This window comes from Ambystoma mexicanum, chromosome 1p (assembly GCF_040938575.1).
Source record: "Ambystoma mexicanum isolate Mex_15411 chromosome 1p, UKY_AmexF1_1, whole genome shotgun sequence".
Lineage (NCBI taxonomy): Eukaryota > Metazoa > Chordata > Amphibia > Caudata > Ambystomatidae > Ambystoma > Ambystoma mexicanum.
In genome coordinates this window covers 232321018-232337993 of record NC_090921.1, presented here as the reverse complement: position 1 = coordinate 232337993, position 16976 = coordinate 232321018, and the positions used below count along the sequence as shown (strand labels likewise).

The following is a 16976-nucleotide window of genomic DNA, read 5'->3' as shown; positions in this document are numbered from 1 at the left end:
CCACCCTCATCTACCAGTGTGCTTGCCTCTGTCCACTTTTCCTGTCTATAGAACCTGGCCGTTCGTGGCCAAGTGAGTGAGAAGGACTGCCAGGGCAGCGCAGCTCCCATTCACCCACCGGAGCTGGCGCCATCCTCATGTCACTGCAGTGCTCTGTTAAATCAGCTGCTCTGGGCTGCAATGGTCCAGAGCACTGTAGCGCCAGTGTGCAGCATGTAAGGCATTGGTGGTTCAGTGGTAGAATTCTCGCCTGCCACGCGGGAGGCCCGGGTTCGATTCCCGGCCAATGCATGAGCGTTTTGCACATGTACCTTTCGTTGACTTTGAAGCATCGTGAAAAGGAAGAGATCAAACAAAAAAACAAGCCTTGATTGCCTTGCTTGCCTTATTTCTGCTACTAGCGATCACTCTGCTGATCCCTTTTAGTAGAAGGGGCCGCTGCGCCTTGACTGGAAGCAGGGCAATCTCAGATTATGCAAACAGCTCATAGAGGCCCAGCTCGAGTAGGTGCCAGTCTCACACGTCAGCAAAGGCCTTCAATGAGGCTTTCAGCAGAAGTCAAGAGTTTACGAGTGACCATTCGCATGGAACTGGCAGGTGTGTTAAATCAAGCGCTCTACCGCAGTAATGCTGCTTGTCAAGCATTGGTAGTTCAGTGGTAGAATTCTCGCTTCCCAAGCGGGAGGCCCGGGTTCGATTCCCGGCCAATGCATGGCACTTTTGTAGACGTGTCTCTTGATATTTTAAAAGGCATGGGAAAAGAAAAATGGAAACGGTAGATAAGATGATTGCATTGCTTGTCTGTTTTCTGCGCAAAGAAAACACTCTGCTGCCCTCTTTTAGCAGAAGATGGAACTGCAGTTTCAACTTAAGGCGGGAAACCTTCTATTATGCAAATAATTCCCAGAAGACCCCAGAAGCCCAGATTGAAAGGGTGTCAGCCTCGTGTGGCTGCAAAGATATCCCCTGAGTCCTGCAGTAGAAGTCTGGCTTTCCTGAGGCACGGTGCTCAGGGAACTGCACTCAGAGTAGCGACCCATACAAAGGCCACCCTCATCTACCAGTGTGCTTGCCTCTGTCCACTTTTCCTGTCTATAGAACCTGGCCGTTCGTGGCCAAGTGAGTGAGAAGGACTGCCAGGGCAGCGCAGCTCCCATTCACCCACCGGAGCTGGCGCCATCCTCATGTCACTGCAGTGCTCTGTTAAATCAGCTGCTCTGGGCTGCAATGGTCCAGAGCACTCTAGCGCCAGTGTGCAGCATGTACGGCATTGGTGGTTCAGTGGTAGAATTCTCGCCTGCCACGCGGGAGGCCCGGGTTTGATTCCCGGCCAATGCATGAGCGTTTTGCACATGTACCTTTCGTTGACTTTGAAGCATCGTGAAAAGGAAGAGATCAAACAAAAAAACAAGCCTTGATTGCCTTGCTTGCCTTATTTCTGCTACTAGCGATCACTCTGCTGATCCCTTTTAGTAGAAGGGGCCGCTGCGCCTTGACTGGAAGCAGGGCAATCTCAGATTATGCAAACAGCTCATAGAGGCCCAGCTCGAGTAGGTGCCAGTCTCACACGTCTGCAAAGGCCTTCAATGAGGCTTTCAGCAGAAGTCAAGAGTTTACGAGTGACCATTCGCATGGAACTGGCAGGTGTGTTAAATCAAGCGCTCTACCGCAGTAATGCTGCTTGTCAAGCATTGGTAGTTCAGTGGTAGAATTCTCGCTTCCCAAGCGGGAGGCCCGGGTTCGATTCCCGGCCAATGCATGGCACTTTTGTAGACGTGTCTCTTGATATTTTAAAAGGCATGGGAAAAGAAAAATGGAAATGGTAGATAAGATGATTGCATTGCTTGTCTGTTTTCTGCGCAAAGAAAGCACTCTGCTGCCCTCTTTTAGCAGAAGATGGAACTGCAGTTTCAACTTAAGGCGGGAAACCTTCTATTATGCAAATAATTCCCAGAAGACCCCAGAAGCCCAGATTGAAAGGGTGTCAGCCTCGTGTGGCTGCAAAGATATCCACTGAGTCCTGCAGTAGAAGTCTGGCTTTCCTGAGGCACGGTGCTCAGGGAACTGCACTCAGAGTAGCGACCCATACAAAGGCCACCCTCATCTACCAGTGTGCTTGCCTCTGTCCACTTTTCCTGTCTATAGAACCTGGCCGTTCGTGGCCGTTCGTGGCCAAGTGAGTGAGAAGGACTGCCAGGGCAGCGCAGCTCCCATTCACCCACCGGAGCTGGCGCCATCCTCATGTCACTGCAGTGCTCTGTTAAATCAGCTGCTCTGGGCTGCAATGGTCCAGAGCACTGTAGCGCCAGTGTGCAGCATGTAAGGCATTGGTGGTTCAGTGGTAGAATTCTCGCCTGCCACGCGGGAGGCCCGGGTTCGATTCCCGGCCAATGCATGAGCGTTTTGCACATGTACCTTTCGTTGACTTTGAAGCATCGTGAAAAGGAAGAGACCGAACAAAAAAACAAGCCTTGATTGCCTTGCTTGCCTTATTTCTGCTACTAGCGATCACTCTGCTGATCCCTTTTAGTAGAAGGGGCCGCTGCGCCTTGACTGGAAGCAGGGCAATCTCAGATTATGCAAACAGCTCATAGAGGCCCAGCCCGAGTAGGTGCCAGTCTCACACGTCTGCAAAGGCCTTCAATGAGGCTTTCAGCAGAAGTGAAGAGTTTACAAGTGACCATTCGCATGGAACTGGCAGGTGTGTTAAATCAAGCGCTCTACCGCAGTAATGCTGCTTGTCAGGCATTGGTAGTTCAGTGGTAGAATTCTCGCTTCCCAAGCGGGAGGCCCGGGTTCGATTCCCGGCCAATGCATGGCACTTTTGTAGACGTGTCTCTTGATATTTTAAAAGGCATGGGAAAAGAAAAATGGAAACGGTAGATAAGATGATTGCATTGCTTGTCTGTTTTCTGCGCAAAGAAAGCACTCTGCTGCCCTCTTTTAGCAGAAGATGGAACTGCAGTTTCAACTTAAGGCGGGAAACCTTCTATTATGCAAATAATTCCCAGAAGACCCCAGAAGCCCAGATTGAAAGGGTGTCAGCCTCGTGTGGCTGCAAAGATATCCCCTGAGTCCTGCAGTAGAAGTCTGGCTTTCCTGAGGCACGGTGCTCAGGGAACTGCACTCAGAGTAGCGACCCATACAAAGGCCACCCTCATCTACCAGTGTGCTTGCCTCTGTCCACTTTTCCTGTCTATAGAACCTGGCCGTTCGTGGCCAAGTGAGTGAGAAGGACTGCCAGGGCAGCGCAGCTCCCATTCACCCACCGGAGCTGGCGCCATCCTCATGTCACTGCAGTGCTCTGTTAAATCAGCTGCTCTGGGCTGCAATGGTCCAGAGCACTGTAGCGCCAGTGTGCAGCATGTAAGGCATTGGTGGTTCAGTGGTAGAATTCTCGCCTGCCACGCGGGAGGCCCGGGTTCGATTCCCGGCCAATGCATGAGCGTTTTGCACATGTACCTTTCGTTGACTTTGAAGCATCGTGAAAAGGAAGAGATCAAACAAAAAAACAAGCCTTGATTGCCTTGCTTGCCTTGCTTGCCTTATTTCTGCTACTAGCGATCACTCTGCTGATCCCTTTTAGTAGAAGGGGCCGCTGCGCCTTGACTGGAAGCAGGGCAATCTCAGATTATGCAAACAGCTCATAGAGGCCCAGCTCGAGTAGGTGCCAGTCTCACACGTCTGCAAAGGCCTTCAATGAGGCTTTCAGCAGAAGTCAAGAGTTTACGAGTGACCATTCGCATGGAACTGGCAGGTGTGTTAAATCAAGCGCTCTACCGCAGTAATGCTGCTTGTCAGGCATTGGTAGTTCAGTGGTAGAATTCTCGCTTCCCAAGCGGGAGGCCCGGGTTCGATTCCCGGCCAATGCATGGCACTTTTGTAGACGTGTCTCTTGATATTTTAAAAGGCATGGGAAAAGAAAAATGGAAACGGTAGATAAGATGATTGCATTGCTTGTCTGTTTTCTGCGCAAAGAAAGCACTCTGCTGCCCTCTTTTAGCAGAAGATGGAACTGCAGTTTCAACTTAAGGCGGGAAACCTTCTATTATGCAAATAATTCCCAGAAGACCCCAGAAGCCCAGATTGAAAGGGTGTCAGCCTCGTGTGGCTGCAAAGATATCCCCTGAGTCCTGCAGTAGAAGTCTGGCTTTCCTGAGGCACGGTGCTCAGGGAACTGCACTCAGAGTAGCGACCCATACAAAGGCCACCCTCATCTACCAGTGTGCTTGCCTCTGTCCACTTTTCCTGTCTATAGAACCTGGCCGTTCGTGGCCAAGTGAGTGAGAAGGACTGCCAGGGCAGCGCAGCTCCCATTCACCCACCGGAGCTGGCGCCATCCTCATGTCACTGCAGTGCTCTGTTAAATCAGCTGCTCTGGGCTGCAATGGTCCAGAGCACTGTAGCGCCAGTGTGCAGCATGTAAGGCATTGGTGGTTCAGTGGTAGAATTCTCGCCTGCCACGCGGGAGGCCCGGGTTCGATTCCTGGCCAATGCATGAGCGTTTTGCACATGTACCTTTCGTTGACTTTGAAGCATCGTGAAAAGGAAGAGATCAAACAAAAAAACAAGCCTTGATTGCCTTGCTTGCCTTATTTCTGCTACTAGCGATCACTCTGCTGATCCCTTTTAGTAGAAGGGGCCGCTGCGCCTTGACTGGAAGCAGGGCAATCTCAGATTATGCAAACAGCTCATAGAGGCCCAGCCCGAGTAGGTGCCAGTCTCACACGTCTGCAAAGGCCTTCAATGAGGCTTTCAGCAGAAGTCAAGAGTTTACGAGTGACCATTCGCATGGAACTGGCAGGTGTGTTAAATCAAGCGCTCTACCGCAGTAATGCTGCTTGTCAAGCATTGGTAGTTCAGTGGTAGAATTCTCGCTTCCCAAGCGGGAGGCCCGGGTTTGATTCCCGGCCAATGCATGGCACTTTTGTAGACGTGTCTCTTAATATTTTAAAAGGCATGGGAAAAGAAAAATGGAAACGGTAGATAAGATGATTGCATTGCTTGTCTGTTTTCTGCGCAAAGAAAGCACTCTGCTGCCCTCTTTTAGCAGAAGATGGAACTGCAGTTTCAACTTAAGGCGGGAAACCTTCTATTATGCAAATAATTCCCAGAAGACCCCAGAAGCCCAGATTGAAAGGGTGTCAGCCTCGTGTGGCTGCAAAGATATCCCCTGAGTCCTGCAGTAGAAGTCTGGCTTTCCTGAGGCACGGTGCTCAGGGAACTGCACTCAGAGTAGCGACCCATACAAAGGCCACCCTCATCTACCAGTGTGCTTGCCTCTGTCCACTTTTCCTGTCTATAGAACCTGGCCGTTCGTGGCCAAGTGAGTGAGAAGGACTGCCAGGGCAGCGCAGCTCCCATTCACCCACCGGAGCTGGCGCCATCCTCATGTCACTGCAGTGCTCTGTTAAATCAGCTGCTCTGGGCTGCAATGGTCCAGAGCACTGTAGCGCCAGTGTGCAGCATGTAAGGCATTGGTGGTTCAGTGGTAGAATTCTCACCTGCCACGCGGGAGGCCCGGGTTCGATTCCCGGCCAATGCATGAGCGTTTTGCACATGTACCTTTCGTTGACTTTGAAGCATCGTGAAAAGGAAGAGATCAAACAAAAAAACAAGCCTTGATTGCCTTGCTTGCCTTGCTTGCCTTATTTCTGCTACTAGCGATCACTCTGCTGATCCCTTTTAGTAGAAGGGGCCGCTGCGCCTTGACTGGAAGCAGGGCAATCTCAGATTATGCAAACAGCTCATAGAGGCCCAGCTCGAGTAGGTGCCAGTCTCACACGTCTGCAAAGGCCTTCAATGAGGCTTTCAGCAGAAGTCAAGAGTTTACGAGTGACCATTCGCATGGAACTGGCAGGTGTGTTAAATCAAGCGCTCTACCGCAGTAATGCTGCTTGTCAAGCATTGGTAGTTCAGTGGTAGCATTCTCGCTTCCCAAGCGGGAGGCCCGGGTTCGATTCCCGGCCAATGCATGGCACTTTTGTAGACGTGTCTCTTGATATTTTAAAAGGCATGGGAAAAGAAAAATGGAAATGGTAGATAAGATGATTGCATTGCTTGTCTGTTTTCTGCGCAAAGAAAGCACTCTGCTGCCCTCTTTTAGCAGAAGATGGAACTGCAGTTTCAACTTAAGGCGGGAAACCTTCTATTATGCAAATAATTCCCAGAAGACCCCAGAAGCCCAGATTGAAAGGGTGTCAGCCTCGTGTGGCTGCAAAGATATCCACTGAGTCCTGCAGTAGAAGTCTGGCTTTCCTGAGGCACGGTGCTCAGGGAACTGCACTCAGAGTAGCGACCCATACAAAGGCCACCCTCATCTACCAGTGTGCTTGCCTCTGTCCACTTTTCCTGTCTATAGAACCTGGCCGTTCGTGGCCGTTCGTGGCCAAGTGAGTGAGAAGGACTGCCAGGGCAGCGCAGCTCCCATTCACCCACCGGAGCTGGCGCCATCCTCATGTCACTGCAGTGCTCTGTTAAATCAGCTGCTCTGGGCTGCAATGGTCCAGAGCACTGTAGCGCCAGTGTGCAGCATGTAAGGCATTGGTGGTTCAGTGGTAGAATTCTCGCCTGCCACGCGGGAGGCCCGGGTTCGATTCCCGGCCAATGCATGAGCGTTTTGCACATGTACCTTTCGTTGACTTTGAAGCATCGTGAAAAGGAAGAGACCGAACAAAAAAACAAGCCTTGATTGCCTTGCTTGCCTTATTTCTGCTACTAGCGATCACTCTGCTGATCCCTTTTAGTAGAAGGGGCCGCTGCGCCTTGACTGGAAGCAGGGCAATCTCAGATTATGCAAACAGCTCATAGAGGCCCAGCCCGAGTAGGTGCCAGTCTCACACGTCTGCAAAGGCCTTCAATGAGGCTTTCAGCAGAAGTGAAGAGTTTACAAGTGACCATTCGCATGGAACTGGCAGGTGTGTTAAATCAAGTGCTCTACCGCAGTAATGCTGCTTGTCAGGCATTGGTAGTTCAGTGGTAGAATTCTCGCTTCCCAAGCGGGAGGCCCGGGTTCGATTCCCGGCCAATGCATGGCACTTTTGTAGACGTGTCTCTTGATATTTTAAAAGGCATGGGAAAAGAAAAATGGAAACGGTAGATAAGATGATTGCATTGCTTGTCTGTTTTCTGCGCAAAGAAAGCACTCTGCTGCCCTCTTTTAGCAGAAGATGGAACTGCAGTTTCAACTTAAGGCGGGAAACCTTCTATTATGCAAATAATTCCCAGAAGACCCCAGAAGCCCAGATTGAAAGGGTGTCAGCCTCGTGTGGCTGCAAAGATATCCCCTGAGTCCTGCAGTAGAAGTCTGGCTTTCCTGAGGCACGGTGCTCAGGGAACTGCACTCAGAGTAGCGACCCATACAAAGGCCACCCTCATCTACCAGTGTGCTTGCCTCTGTCCACTTTTCCTGTCTATAGAACCTGGCCGTTCGTGGCCAAGTGAGTGAGAAGGACTGCCAGGGCAGCGCAGCTCCCATTCACCCACCGGAGCTGGCGCCATCCTCATGTCACTGCAGTGCTCTGTTAAATCAGCTGCTCTGGGCTGCAATGGTCCAGAGCACTGTAGCGCCAGTGTGCAGCATGTAAGGCATTGGTGGTTCAGTGGTAGAATTCTCGCCTGCCACGCGGGAGGCCCGGGTTCGATTCCCGGCCAATGCATGAGCGTTTTGCACATGTACCTTTCGTTGACTTTGAAGCATCGTGAAAAGGAAGAGATCAAACAAAAAAACAAGCCTTGATTGCCTTGCTTGCCTTGCTTGCCTTATTTCTGCTACTAGCGATCACTCTGCTGATCCCTTTTAGTAGAAGGGGCCGCTGCGCCTTGACTGGAAGCAGGGCAATCTCAGATTATGCAAACAGCTCATAGAGGCCCAGCTCGAGTAGGTGCCAGTCTCACACGTCTGCAAAGGCCTTCAATGAGGCTTTCAGCAGAAGTCAAGAGTTTACGAGTGACCATTCGCATGGAACTGGCAGGTGTGTTAAATCAAGCGCTCTACCGCAGTAATGCTGCTTGTCAGGCATTGGTAGTTCAGTGGTAGAATTCTCGCTTCCCAAGCGGGAGGCCCGGGTTCGATTCCCGGCCAATGCATGGCACTTTTGTAGACGTGTCTCTTGATATTTTAAAAGGCATGGGAAAAGAAAAATGGAAACGGTAGATAAGATGATTGCATTGCTTGTCTGTTTTCTGCGCAAAGAAAGCACTCTGCTGCCCTCTTTTAGCAGAAGATGGAACTGCAGTTTCAACTTAAGGCGGGAAACCTTCTATTATGCAAATAATTCCCAGAAGACCCCAGAAGCCCAGATTGAAAGGGTGTCAGCCTCGTGTGGCTGCAAAGATATCCCCTGAGTCCTGCAGTAGAAGTCTGGCTTTCCTGAGGCACGGTGCTCAGGGAACTGCACTCAGAGTAGCGACCCATACAAAGGCCACCCTCATCTACCAGTGTGCTTGCCTCTGTCCACTTTTCCTGTCTATAGAACCTGGCCGTTCGTGGCCAAGTGAGTGAGAAGGACTGCCAGGGCAGCGCAGCTCCCATTCACCCACCGGAGCTGGCGCCATCCTCATGTCACTGCAGTGCTCTGTTAAATCAGCTGCTCTGGGCTGCAATGGTCCAGAGCACTGTAGCGCCAGTGTGCAGCATGTAAGGCATTGGTGGTTCAGTGGTAGAATTCTCGCCTGCCACGCGGGAGGCCCGGGTTCGATTCCCGGCCAATGCATGAGCGTTTTGCACATGTACCTTTCGTTGACTTTGAAGCATCGTGAAAAGGAAGAGATCAAACAAAAAAACAAGCCTTGATTGCCTTGCTTGCCTTATTTCTGCTACTAGCGATCACTCTGCTGATCCCTTTTAGTAGAAGGGGCCGCTGCGCCTTGACTGGAAGCAGGGCAATCTCAGATTATGCAAACAGCTCATAGAGGCCCAGCCCGAGTAGGTGCCAGTCTCACACGTCTGCAAAGGCCTTCAATGAGGCTTTCAGCAGAAGTCAAGAGTTTACGAGTGACCATTCGCATGGAACTGGCAGGTGTGTTAAATCAAGCGCTCTACCGCAGTAATGCTGCTTGTCAAGCATTGGTAGTTCAGTGGTAGAATTCTCGCTTCCCAAGCGGGAGGCCCGGGTTTGATTCCCGGCCAATGCATGGCACTTTTGTAGACGTGTCTCTTAATATTTTAAAAGGCATGGGAAAAGAAAAATGGAAACGGTAGATAAGATGATTGCATTGCTTGTCTGTTTTCTGCGCAAAGAAAGCACTCTGCTGCCCTCTTTTAGCAGAAGATGGAACTGCAGTTTCAACTTAAGGCGGGAAACCTTCTATTATGCAAATAATTCCCAGAAGACCCCAGAAGCCCAGATTGAAAGGGTGTCAGCCTCGTGTGGCTGCAAAGATATCCCCTGAGTCCTGCAGTAGAAGTCTGGCTTTCCTGAGGCACGGTGCTCAGGGAACTGCACTCAGAGTAGCGACCCATACAAAGGCCACCCTCATCTACCAGTGTGCTTGCCTCTGTCCACTTTTCCTGTCTATAGAACCTGGCCGTTCGTGGCCAAGTGAGTGAGAAGGACTGCCAGGGCAGCGCAGCTCCCATTCACCCACCGGAGCTGGCGCCATCCTCATGTCACTGCAGTGCTCTGTTAAATCAGCTGCTCTGGGCTGCAATGGTCCAGAGCACTGTAGCGCCAGTGTGCAGCATGTAAGGCATTGGTGGTTCAGTGGTAGAATTCTCGCCTGCCACGCGGGAGGCCCGGGTTCGATTCCCGGCCAATGCATGAGCGTTTTGCACATGTACCTTTCGTTGACTTTGAAGCATCGTGAAAAGGAAGAGATCAAACAAAAAAACAAGCCTTGATTGCCTTGCTTGCCTTGCTTGCCTTATTTCTGCTACTAGCGATCACTCTGCTGATCCCTTTTAGTAGAAGGGGCCGCTGCGCCTTGACTGGAAGCAGGGCAATCTCAGATTATGCAAACAGCTCATAGAGGCCCAGCTCGAGTAGGTGCCAGTCTCACACGTCTGCAAAGGCCTTCAATGAGGCTTTCAGCAGAAGTCAAGAGTTTACGAGTGACCATTCGCATGGAACTGGCAGGTGTGTTAAATCAAGCGCTCTACCGCAGTAATGCTGCTTGTCAAGCATTGGTAGTTCAGTGGTAGCATTCTCGCTTCCCAAGCGGGAGGCCCGGGTTCGATTCCCGGCCAATGCATGGCACTTTTGTAGACGTGTCTCTTGATATTTTAAAAGGCATGGGAAAAGAAAAATGGAAACGGTAGATAAGATGATTGCATTGCTTCTCTGTTTTCTGCGCAAAGAAAGCACTCTGCTGCCCTCTTTTAGCAGAAGATGGAACTGCAGTTTCAACTTAAGGCGGGAAACCTTCTATTATGCAAATAATTCCCAGAAGACCCCAGAAGCCCAGATTGAAAGGGTGTCAGCCTCGTGTGGCTGCAAAGATATCCACTGAGTCCTGCAGTAGAAGTCTGGCTTTCCTGAGGCACGGTGCTCAGGGAACTGCACTCAGAGTAGCGACCCATACAAAGGCCACCCTCATCTACCAGTGTGCTTGCCTCTGTCCACTTTTCCTGTCTATAGAACCTGGCCGTTCGTGGCCGTTCGTGGCCAAGTGAGTGAGAAGGACTGCCAGGGCAGCGCAGCTCCCATTCACCCACCGGAGCTGGCGCCATCCTCATGTCACTGCAGTGCTCTGTTAAATCAGCTGCTCTGGGCTGCAATGGTCCAGAGCACTGTAGCGCCAGTGTGCAGCATGTAAGGCATTGGTGGTTCAGTGGTAGAATTCTCGCCTGCCACGCGGGAGGCCCGGGTTCGATTCCCGGCCAATGCATGAGCGTTTTGCACATGTACCTTTCGTTGACTTTGAAGCATCGTGAAAAGGAAGAGACCGAACAAAAAAACAAGCCTTGATTGCCTTGCTTGCCTTATTTCTGCTACTAGCGATCACTCTGCTGATCCCTTTTAGTAGAAGGGGCCGCTGCGCCTTGACTGGAAGCAGGGCAATCTCAGATTATGCAAACAGCTCATAGAGGCCCAGCCCGAGTAGGTGCCAGTCTCACACGTATGCAAAGGCCTTCAATGAGGCTTTCAGCAGAAGTGAAGAGTTTACAAGTGACCATTCGCATGGAACTGGCAGGTGTGTTAAATCAAGCGCTCTACCGCAGTAATGCTGCTTGTCAGGCATTGGTAGTTCAGTGGTAGAATTCTCGCTTCCCAAGCGGGAGGCCCGGGTTCGATTCCCGGCCAATGCATGGCACTTTTGTAGACGTGTCTCTTGATATTTTAAAAGGCATGGGAAAAGAAAAATGGAAACGGTAGATAAGATGATTGCATTGCTTGTCTGTTTTCTGCGCAAAGAAAGCACTCTGCTGCCCTCTTTTAGCAGAAGATGGAACTGCAGTTTCAACTTAAGGCGGGAAACCTTCTATTATGCAAATAATTCCCAGAAGACCCCAGAAGCCCAGATTGAAAGGGTGTCAGCCTCGTGTGGCTGCAAAGATATCCCCTGAGTCCTGCAGTAGAAGTCTGGCTTTCCTGAGGCACGGTGCTCAGGGAACTGCACTCAGAGTAGCGACCCATACAAAGGCCACCCTCATCTACCAGTGTGCTTGCCTCTGTCCACTTTTCCTGTCTATAGAACCTGGCCGTTCGTGGCCAAGTGAGTGAGAAGGACTGCCAGGGCAGCGCAGCTCCCATTCACCCACCGGAGCTGGCGCCATCCTCATGTCACTGCAGTGCTCTGTTAAATCAGCTGCTCTGGGCTGCAATGGTCCAGAGCACTGTAGCGCCAGTGTGCAGCATGTAAGGCATTGGTGGTTCAGTGGTAGAATTCTCGCCTGCCACGCGGGAGGCCCGGGTTCGATTCCCGGCCAATGCATGAGCGTTTTGCACATGTACCTTTCGTTGACTTTGAAGCATCGTGAAAAGGAAGAGATCAAACAAAAAAACAAGCCTTGATTGCCTTGCTTGCCTTATTTCTGCTACTAGCGATCACTCTGCTGATCCCTTTTAGTAGAAGGGGCCGCTGCGCCTTGACTGGAAGCAGGGCAATCTCAGATTATGCAAACAGCTCATAGAGGCCCAGCCCGAGTAGGTGCCAGTCTCACACGTCTGCAAAGGCCTTCAATGAGGCTTTCAGCAGAAGTCAAGAGTTTACGAGTGACCATTCGCATGGAACTGGCAGGTGTGTTAAATCAAGCGCTCTACCGCAGTAATGCTGCTTGTCAAGCATTGGTAGTTCAGTGGTAGAATTCTCGCTTCCCAAGCGGGAGGCCCGGGTTCGATTCCCGGCCAATGCATGGCACTTTTGTAGACGTGTCTCTTGATATTTTAAAAGGCATGGGAAAAGAAAAATGGAAACGGTAGATAAGATGATTGCATTGCTTGTCTGTTTTCTGCGCAAAGAAAGCACTCTGCTGCCCTCTTTTAGCAGAAGATGGAACTGCAGTTTCAACTTAAGGCGGGAAACCTTCTATTATGCAAATAATTCCCAGAAGACCCCAGAAGCCCAGATTGAAAGGGTGTCAGCCTCGTGTGGCTGCAAAGATATCCCCTGAGTCCTGCAGTAGAAGTCTGGCTTTCCTGAGGCACGGTGCTCAGGGAACTGCACTCAGAGTAGCGACCCATACAAAGGCCACCCTCATCTACCAGTGTGCTTGCCTCTGTCCACTTTTCCTGTCTATAGAACCTGGCCGTTCGTGGCCGTTCGTGGCCAAGTGAGTGAGAAGGACTGCCAGGGCAGCGCAGCTCCCATTCACCCACCGGAGCTGGCGCCATCCTCATGTCACTGCAGTGCTCTGTTAAATCAGCTGCTCTGGGCTGCAATGGTCCAGAGCACTGTAGCGCCAGTGTGCAGTATGTAAGGCATTGGTGGTTCAGTGGTAGAATTCTCGCCTGCCACGCGGGAGGCCCGGGTTCGATTCCCGGCCAATGCATGAGCGTTTTGCACATGTACCTTTCGTTGACTTTGAAGCATCGTGAAAAGGAAGAGACCGAACAAAAAAACAAGCCTTGATTGCCTTGCTTGCCTTATTTCTGCTACTAGCGATCACTCTGCTGATCCCTTTTAGTAGAAGGGGCCGCTGCGCCTTGACTGGAAGCAGGGCAATCTCAGATTATGCAAACAGCTCATAGAGGCCCAGCCCGAGTAGGTGCCAGTCTCACACGTCTGCAAAGGCCTTCAATGAGGCTTTCAGCAGAAGTCAAGAGTTTACGAGTGACCATTCGCATGGAACTGGCAGGTGTGTTAAATCAAGCGCTCTACCGCAGTAATGCTGCTTGTCAAGCATTGGTAGTTCAGTGGTAGAATTCTCGCTTCCCAAGCGGGAGGCCCGGGTTTGATTCCCGGCCAATGCATGGCACTTTTGTAGACGTGTCTCTTAATATTTTAAAAGGCATGGGAAAAGAAAAATGGAAACGGTAGATAAGATGATTGCATTGCTTGTCTGTTTTCTGCGCAAAGAAAGCACTCTGCTGCCCTCTTTTAGCAGAAGATGGAACTGCAGTTTCAACTTAAGGCGGGAAACCTTCTATTATGCAAATAATTCCCAGAAGACCCCAGAAGCCCAGATTGAAAGGGTGTCAGCCTCGTGTGGCTGCAAAGATATCCCCTGAGTCCTGCAGTAGAAGTCTGGCTTTCCTGAGGCACGGTGCTCAGGGAACTGCACTCAGAGTAGCGACCCATACAAAGGCCACCCTCATCTACCAGTGTGCTTGCCTCTGTCCACTTTTCCTGTCTATAGAACCTGGCCGTTCGTGGCCAAGTGAGTGAGAAGGACTGCCAGGGCAGCGCAGCTCCCATTCACCCACCGGAGCTGGCGCCATCCTCATGTCACTGCAGTGCTCTGTTAAATCAGCTGCTCTGGGCTGCAATGGTCCAGAGCACTGTAGCGCCAGTGTGCAGCATGTAAGGCATTGGTGGTTCAGTGGTAGAATTCTCGCCTGCCACGCGGGAGGCCCGGGTTCGATTCCCGGCCAATGCATGAGCGTTTTGCACATGTACCTTTCGTTGACTTTGAAGCATCGTGAAAAGGAAGAGACCGAACAAAAAAACAAGCCTTGATTGCCTTGCTTGCCTTATTTCTGCTACTAGCGATCACTCTGCTGATCCCTTTTAGTAGAAGGGGCCGCTGCGCCTTGACTGGAAGCAGGGCAATCTCAGATTATGCAAACAGCTCATAGAGGCCCAGCCCGAGTAGGTGCCAGTCTCACACGTCTGCAAAGGCCTTCAATGAGGCTTTCAGCAGAAGTCAAGAGTTTACGAGTGACCATTCGCATGGAACTGGCAGGTGTGTTAAATCAAGCGCTCTACCGCAGTAATGCTGCTTGTCAAGCATTGGTAGTTCAGTGGTAGAATTCTCGCTTCCCAAGCGGGAGGCCCGGGTTCGATTCCCGGCCAATGCATGGCACTTTTGTAGACGTGTCTCTTGATATTTTAAAAGGCATGGGAAAAGAAAAATGGAAACGGTAGATAAGATGATTGCATTGCTTGTCTGTTTTCTGCGCAAAGAAAGCACTCTGCTGCCCTCTTTTAGCAGAAGATGGAACTGCAGTTTCAACTTAAGGCGGGAAACCTTCTATTATGCAAATAATTCCCAGAAGACCCCAGAAGCCCAGATTGAAAGGGTGTCAGCCTCGTGTGGCTGCAAAGATATCCCCTGAGTCCTGCAGTAGAAGTCTGGCTTTCCTGAGGCACGGTGCTCAGGGAACTGCACTCAGAGTAGCGACCCATACAAAGGCCACCCTCATCTACCAGTGTGCTTGCCTCTGTCCACTTTTCCTGTCTATAGAACCTGGCCGTTCGTGGCCGTTCGTGGCCAAGTGAGTGAGAAGGACTGCCAGGGCAGCGCAGCTCCCATTCACCCACCGGAGCTGGCGCCATCCTCATGTCACTGCAGTGCTCTGTTAAATCAGCTGCTCTGGGCTGCAATGGTCCAGAGCACTGTAGCGCCAGTGTGCAGTATGTAAGGCATTGGTGGTTCAGTGGTAGAATTCTCGCCTGCCACGCGGGAGGCCCGGGTTCGATTCCCGGCCAATGCATGAGCGTTTTGCACATGTACCTTTCGTTGACTTTGAAGCATCGTGAAAAGGAAGAGACCGAACAAAAAAACAAGCCTTGATTGCCTTGCTTGCCTTATTTCTGCTACTAGCGATCACTCTGCTGATCCCTTTTAGTAGAAGGGGCCGCTGCGCCTTGACTGGAAGCAGGGCAATCTCAGATTATGCAAACAGCTCATAGAGGCCCAGCCCGAGTAGGTGCCAGTCTCACACGTCTGCAAAGGCCTTCAATGAGGCTTTCAGCAGAAGTCAAGAGTTTACGAGTGACCATTCGCATGGAACTGGCAGGTGTGTTAAATCAAGCGCTCTACCGCAGTAATGCTGCTTGTCAAGCATTGGTAGTTCAGTGGTAGAATTCTCGCTTCCCAAGCGGGAGGCCCGGGTTTGATTCCCGGCCAATGCATGGCACTTTTGTAGACGTGTCTCTTAATATTTTAAAAGGCATGGGAAAAGAAAAATGGAAACGGTAGATAAGATGATTGCATTGCTTGTCTGTTTTCTGCGCAAAGAAAGCACTCTGCTGCCCTCTTTTAGCAGAAGATGGAACTGCAGTTTCAACTTAAGGCGGGAAACCTTCTATTATGCAAATAATTCCCAGAAGACCCCAGAAGCCCAGATTGAAAGGGTGTCAGCCTCGTGTGGCTGCAAAGATATCCCCTGAGTCCTGCAGTAGAAGTCTGGCTTTCCTGAGGCACGGTGCTCAGGGAACTGCACTCAGAGTAGCGACCCATACAAAGGCCACCCTCATCTACCAGTGTGCTTGCCTCTGTCCACTTTTCCTGTCTATAGAACCTGGCCGTTCGTGGCCAAGTGAGTGAGAAGGACTGCCAGGGCAGCGCAGCTCCCATTCACCCACCGGAGCTGGCGCCATCCTCATGTCACTGCAGTGCTCTGTTAAATCAGCTGCTCTGGGCTGCAATGGTCCAGAGCACTGTAGCGCCAGTGTGCAGCATGTAAGGCATTGGTGGTTCAGTGGTAGAATTCTCGCCTGCCACGCGGGAGGCCCGGGTTCGATTCCCGGCCAATGCATGAGCGTTTTGCACATGTACCTTTCGTTGACTTTGAAGCATCGTGAAAAGGAAGAGACCGAACAAAAAAACAAGCCTTGATTGCCTTGCTTGCCTTATTTCTGCTACTAGCGATCACTCTGCTGATCCCTTTTAGTAGAAGGGGCCGCTGCGCCTTGACTGGAAGCAGGGCAATCTCAGATTATGCAAACAGCTCATAGAGGCCCAGCCCGAGTAGGTGCCAGTCTCACACGTCTGCAAAGGCCTTCAATGAGGCTTTCAGCAGAAGTCAAGAGTTTACGAGTGACCATTCGCATGGAACTGGCAGGTGTGTTAAATCAAGCGCTCTACCGCAGTAATGCTGCTTGTCAGGCGGAAGCGGGAGGCCCGGGTTCGATTCCCGGCCAATGCATGGCACTTTTGTAGACGTGTCTCTTGATATTTTAAAAGGCATGGGAAAAGAAAAATGGAAACGGTAGATAAGATGATTGCATTGCTTGTCTGTTTTCTGCGCAAAGAAAGCACTCTGCTGCCCTCTTTTAGCAGAAGATGGAACTGCAGTTTCAACTTAAGGCGGGAAACCTTCTATTATGCAAATAATTCCCAGAAGACCCCAGAAGCCCAGATTGAAAGGGTGTCAGCCTCGTGTGGCTGCAAAGATATCCCCTGAGTCCTGCAGTAGAAGTCTGGCTTTCCTGAGGCACGGTGCTCAGGGAACTGCACTCAGAGTAGCGACCCATACAAAGGCCACCCTCATCTACCAGTGTGCTTGCCTCTGTCCACTTTTCCTGTCTATAGAACCTGGCCGTTCGTGGCCAAGTGAGTGAGAAGGACTGCCAGGGCAGCGCAGCTCCCATTCACCCACCGGAGCTGGCGCCATCCTCATGTCACTGCAGTGCTCTGTTAAATCAGCTGC

The 16976-nt window shown here is 51.1% G+C and overlaps 26 non-coding genes across 26 annotated transcripts; all 26 read left to right on the top strand.

Moving 5' to 3' along the window:
* Positions 1–220: 220 nt before the first annotated feature.
* TRNAG-GCC (transfer RNA glycine (anticodon GCC)) lies at positions 221–291 on the top strand. The gene has a single exon. It is a non-coding gene; the product is annotated as a tRNA-Gly (tRNA).
* A 350-nt stretch (positions 292–641) lies between these two features.
* On the top strand, positions 642–712 carry TRNAG-CCC (transfer RNA glycine (anticodon CCC)). The gene has a single exon. It is a non-coding gene; the product is annotated as a tRNA-Gly (tRNA).
* Positions 713–1688: 976 nt separating this feature from the next.
* On the top strand, positions 1689–1759 carry TRNAG-CCC (transfer RNA glycine (anticodon CCC)). The gene has a single exon. It is a non-coding gene; the product is annotated as a tRNA-Gly (tRNA).
* Positions 1760–2324: 565 nt separating this feature from the next.
* Positions 2325–2395, top strand: TRNAG-GCC (transfer RNA glycine (anticodon GCC)). Its single transcript has one exon. It is a non-coding gene; the product is annotated as a tRNA-Gly (tRNA).
* Positions 2396–2745: 350 nt separating this feature from the next.
* On the top strand, positions 2746–2816 carry TRNAG-CCC (transfer RNA glycine (anticodon CCC)). Its single transcript has one exon. It is a non-coding gene; the product is annotated as a tRNA-Gly (tRNA).
* Positions 2817–3371: 555 nt separating this feature from the next.
* Positions 3372–3442, top strand: TRNAG-GCC (transfer RNA glycine (anticodon GCC)). Its single transcript has one exon. It is a non-coding gene; the product is annotated as a tRNA-Gly (tRNA).
* A 359-nt stretch (positions 3443–3801) lies between these two features.
* On the top strand, positions 3802–3872 carry TRNAG-CCC (transfer RNA glycine (anticodon CCC)). Its single transcript has one exon. It is a non-coding gene; the product is annotated as a tRNA-Gly (tRNA).
* A 976-nt stretch (positions 3873–4848) lies between these two features.
* Positions 4849–4919, top strand: TRNAG-CCC (transfer RNA glycine (anticodon CCC)). Its single transcript has one exon. It is a non-coding gene; the product is annotated as a tRNA-Gly (tRNA).
* A 1621-nt stretch (positions 4920–6540) lies between these two features.
* On the top strand, positions 6541–6611 carry TRNAG-GCC (transfer RNA glycine (anticodon GCC)). The gene has a single exon. It is a non-coding gene; the product is annotated as a tRNA-Gly (tRNA).
* A 350-nt stretch (positions 6612–6961) lies between these two features.
* On the top strand, positions 6962–7032 carry TRNAG-CCC (transfer RNA glycine (anticodon CCC)). The gene has a single exon. It is a non-coding gene; the product is annotated as a tRNA-Gly (tRNA).
* A 555-nt stretch (positions 7033–7587) lies between these two features.
* On the top strand, positions 7588–7658 carry TRNAG-GCC (transfer RNA glycine (anticodon GCC)). The gene has a single exon. It is a non-coding gene; the product is annotated as a tRNA-Gly (tRNA).
* A 359-nt stretch (positions 7659–8017) lies between these two features.
* Positions 8018–8088, top strand: TRNAG-CCC (transfer RNA glycine (anticodon CCC)). The gene has a single exon. It is a non-coding gene; the product is annotated as a tRNA-Gly (tRNA).
* Positions 8089–8643: 555 nt separating this feature from the next.
* On the top strand, positions 8644–8714 carry TRNAG-GCC (transfer RNA glycine (anticodon GCC)). Its single transcript has one exon. It is a non-coding gene; the product is annotated as a tRNA-Gly (tRNA).
* A 350-nt stretch (positions 8715–9064) lies between these two features.
* On the top strand, positions 9065–9135 carry TRNAG-CCC (transfer RNA glycine (anticodon CCC)). Its single transcript has one exon. It is a non-coding gene; the product is annotated as a tRNA-Gly (tRNA).
* A 555-nt stretch (positions 9136–9690) lies between these two features.
* Positions 9691–9761, top strand: TRNAG-GCC (transfer RNA glycine (anticodon GCC)). Its single transcript has one exon. It is a non-coding gene; the product is annotated as a tRNA-Gly (tRNA).
* Positions 9762–10756: 995 nt separating this feature from the next.
* On the top strand, positions 10757–10827 carry TRNAG-GCC (transfer RNA glycine (anticodon GCC)). Its single transcript has one exon. It is a non-coding gene; the product is annotated as a tRNA-Gly (tRNA).
* A 350-nt stretch (positions 10828–11177) lies between these two features.
* Positions 11178–11248, top strand: TRNAG-CCC (transfer RNA glycine (anticodon CCC)). Its single transcript has one exon. It is a non-coding gene; the product is annotated as a tRNA-Gly (tRNA).
* A 555-nt stretch (positions 11249–11803) lies between these two features.
* Positions 11804–11874, top strand: TRNAG-GCC (transfer RNA glycine (anticodon GCC)). Its single transcript has one exon. It is a non-coding gene; the product is annotated as a tRNA-Gly (tRNA).
* A 350-nt stretch (positions 11875–12224) lies between these two features.
* TRNAG-CCC (transfer RNA glycine (anticodon CCC)) lies at positions 12225–12295 on the top strand. Its single transcript has one exon. It is a non-coding gene; the product is annotated as a tRNA-Gly (tRNA).
* A 565-nt stretch (positions 12296–12860) lies between these two features.
* Positions 12861–12931, top strand: TRNAG-GCC (transfer RNA glycine (anticodon GCC)). The gene has a single exon. It is a non-coding gene; the product is annotated as a tRNA-Gly (tRNA).
* A 350-nt stretch (positions 12932–13281) lies between these two features.
* TRNAG-CCC (transfer RNA glycine (anticodon CCC)) lies at positions 13282–13352 on the top strand. Its single transcript has one exon. It is a non-coding gene; the product is annotated as a tRNA-Gly (tRNA).
* A 555-nt stretch (positions 13353–13907) lies between these two features.
* On the top strand, positions 13908–13978 carry TRNAG-GCC (transfer RNA glycine (anticodon GCC)). The gene has a single exon. It is a non-coding gene; the product is annotated as a tRNA-Gly (tRNA).
* A 350-nt stretch (positions 13979–14328) lies between these two features.
* On the top strand, positions 14329–14399 carry TRNAG-CCC (transfer RNA glycine (anticodon CCC)). Its single transcript has one exon. It is a non-coding gene; the product is annotated as a tRNA-Gly (tRNA).
* Positions 14400–14964: 565 nt separating this feature from the next.
* Positions 14965–15035, top strand: TRNAG-GCC (transfer RNA glycine (anticodon GCC)). The gene has a single exon. It is a non-coding gene; the product is annotated as a tRNA-Gly (tRNA).
* Positions 15036–15385: 350 nt separating this feature from the next.
* On the top strand, positions 15386–15456 carry TRNAG-CCC (transfer RNA glycine (anticodon CCC)). Its single transcript has one exon. It is a non-coding gene; the product is annotated as a tRNA-Gly (tRNA).
* Positions 15457–16011: 555 nt separating this feature from the next.
* Positions 16012–16082, top strand: TRNAG-GCC (transfer RNA glycine (anticodon GCC)). Its single transcript has one exon. It is a non-coding gene; the product is annotated as a tRNA-Gly (tRNA).
* The last annotated feature ends 894 nt before the right edge of the window (positions 16083–16976 follow it).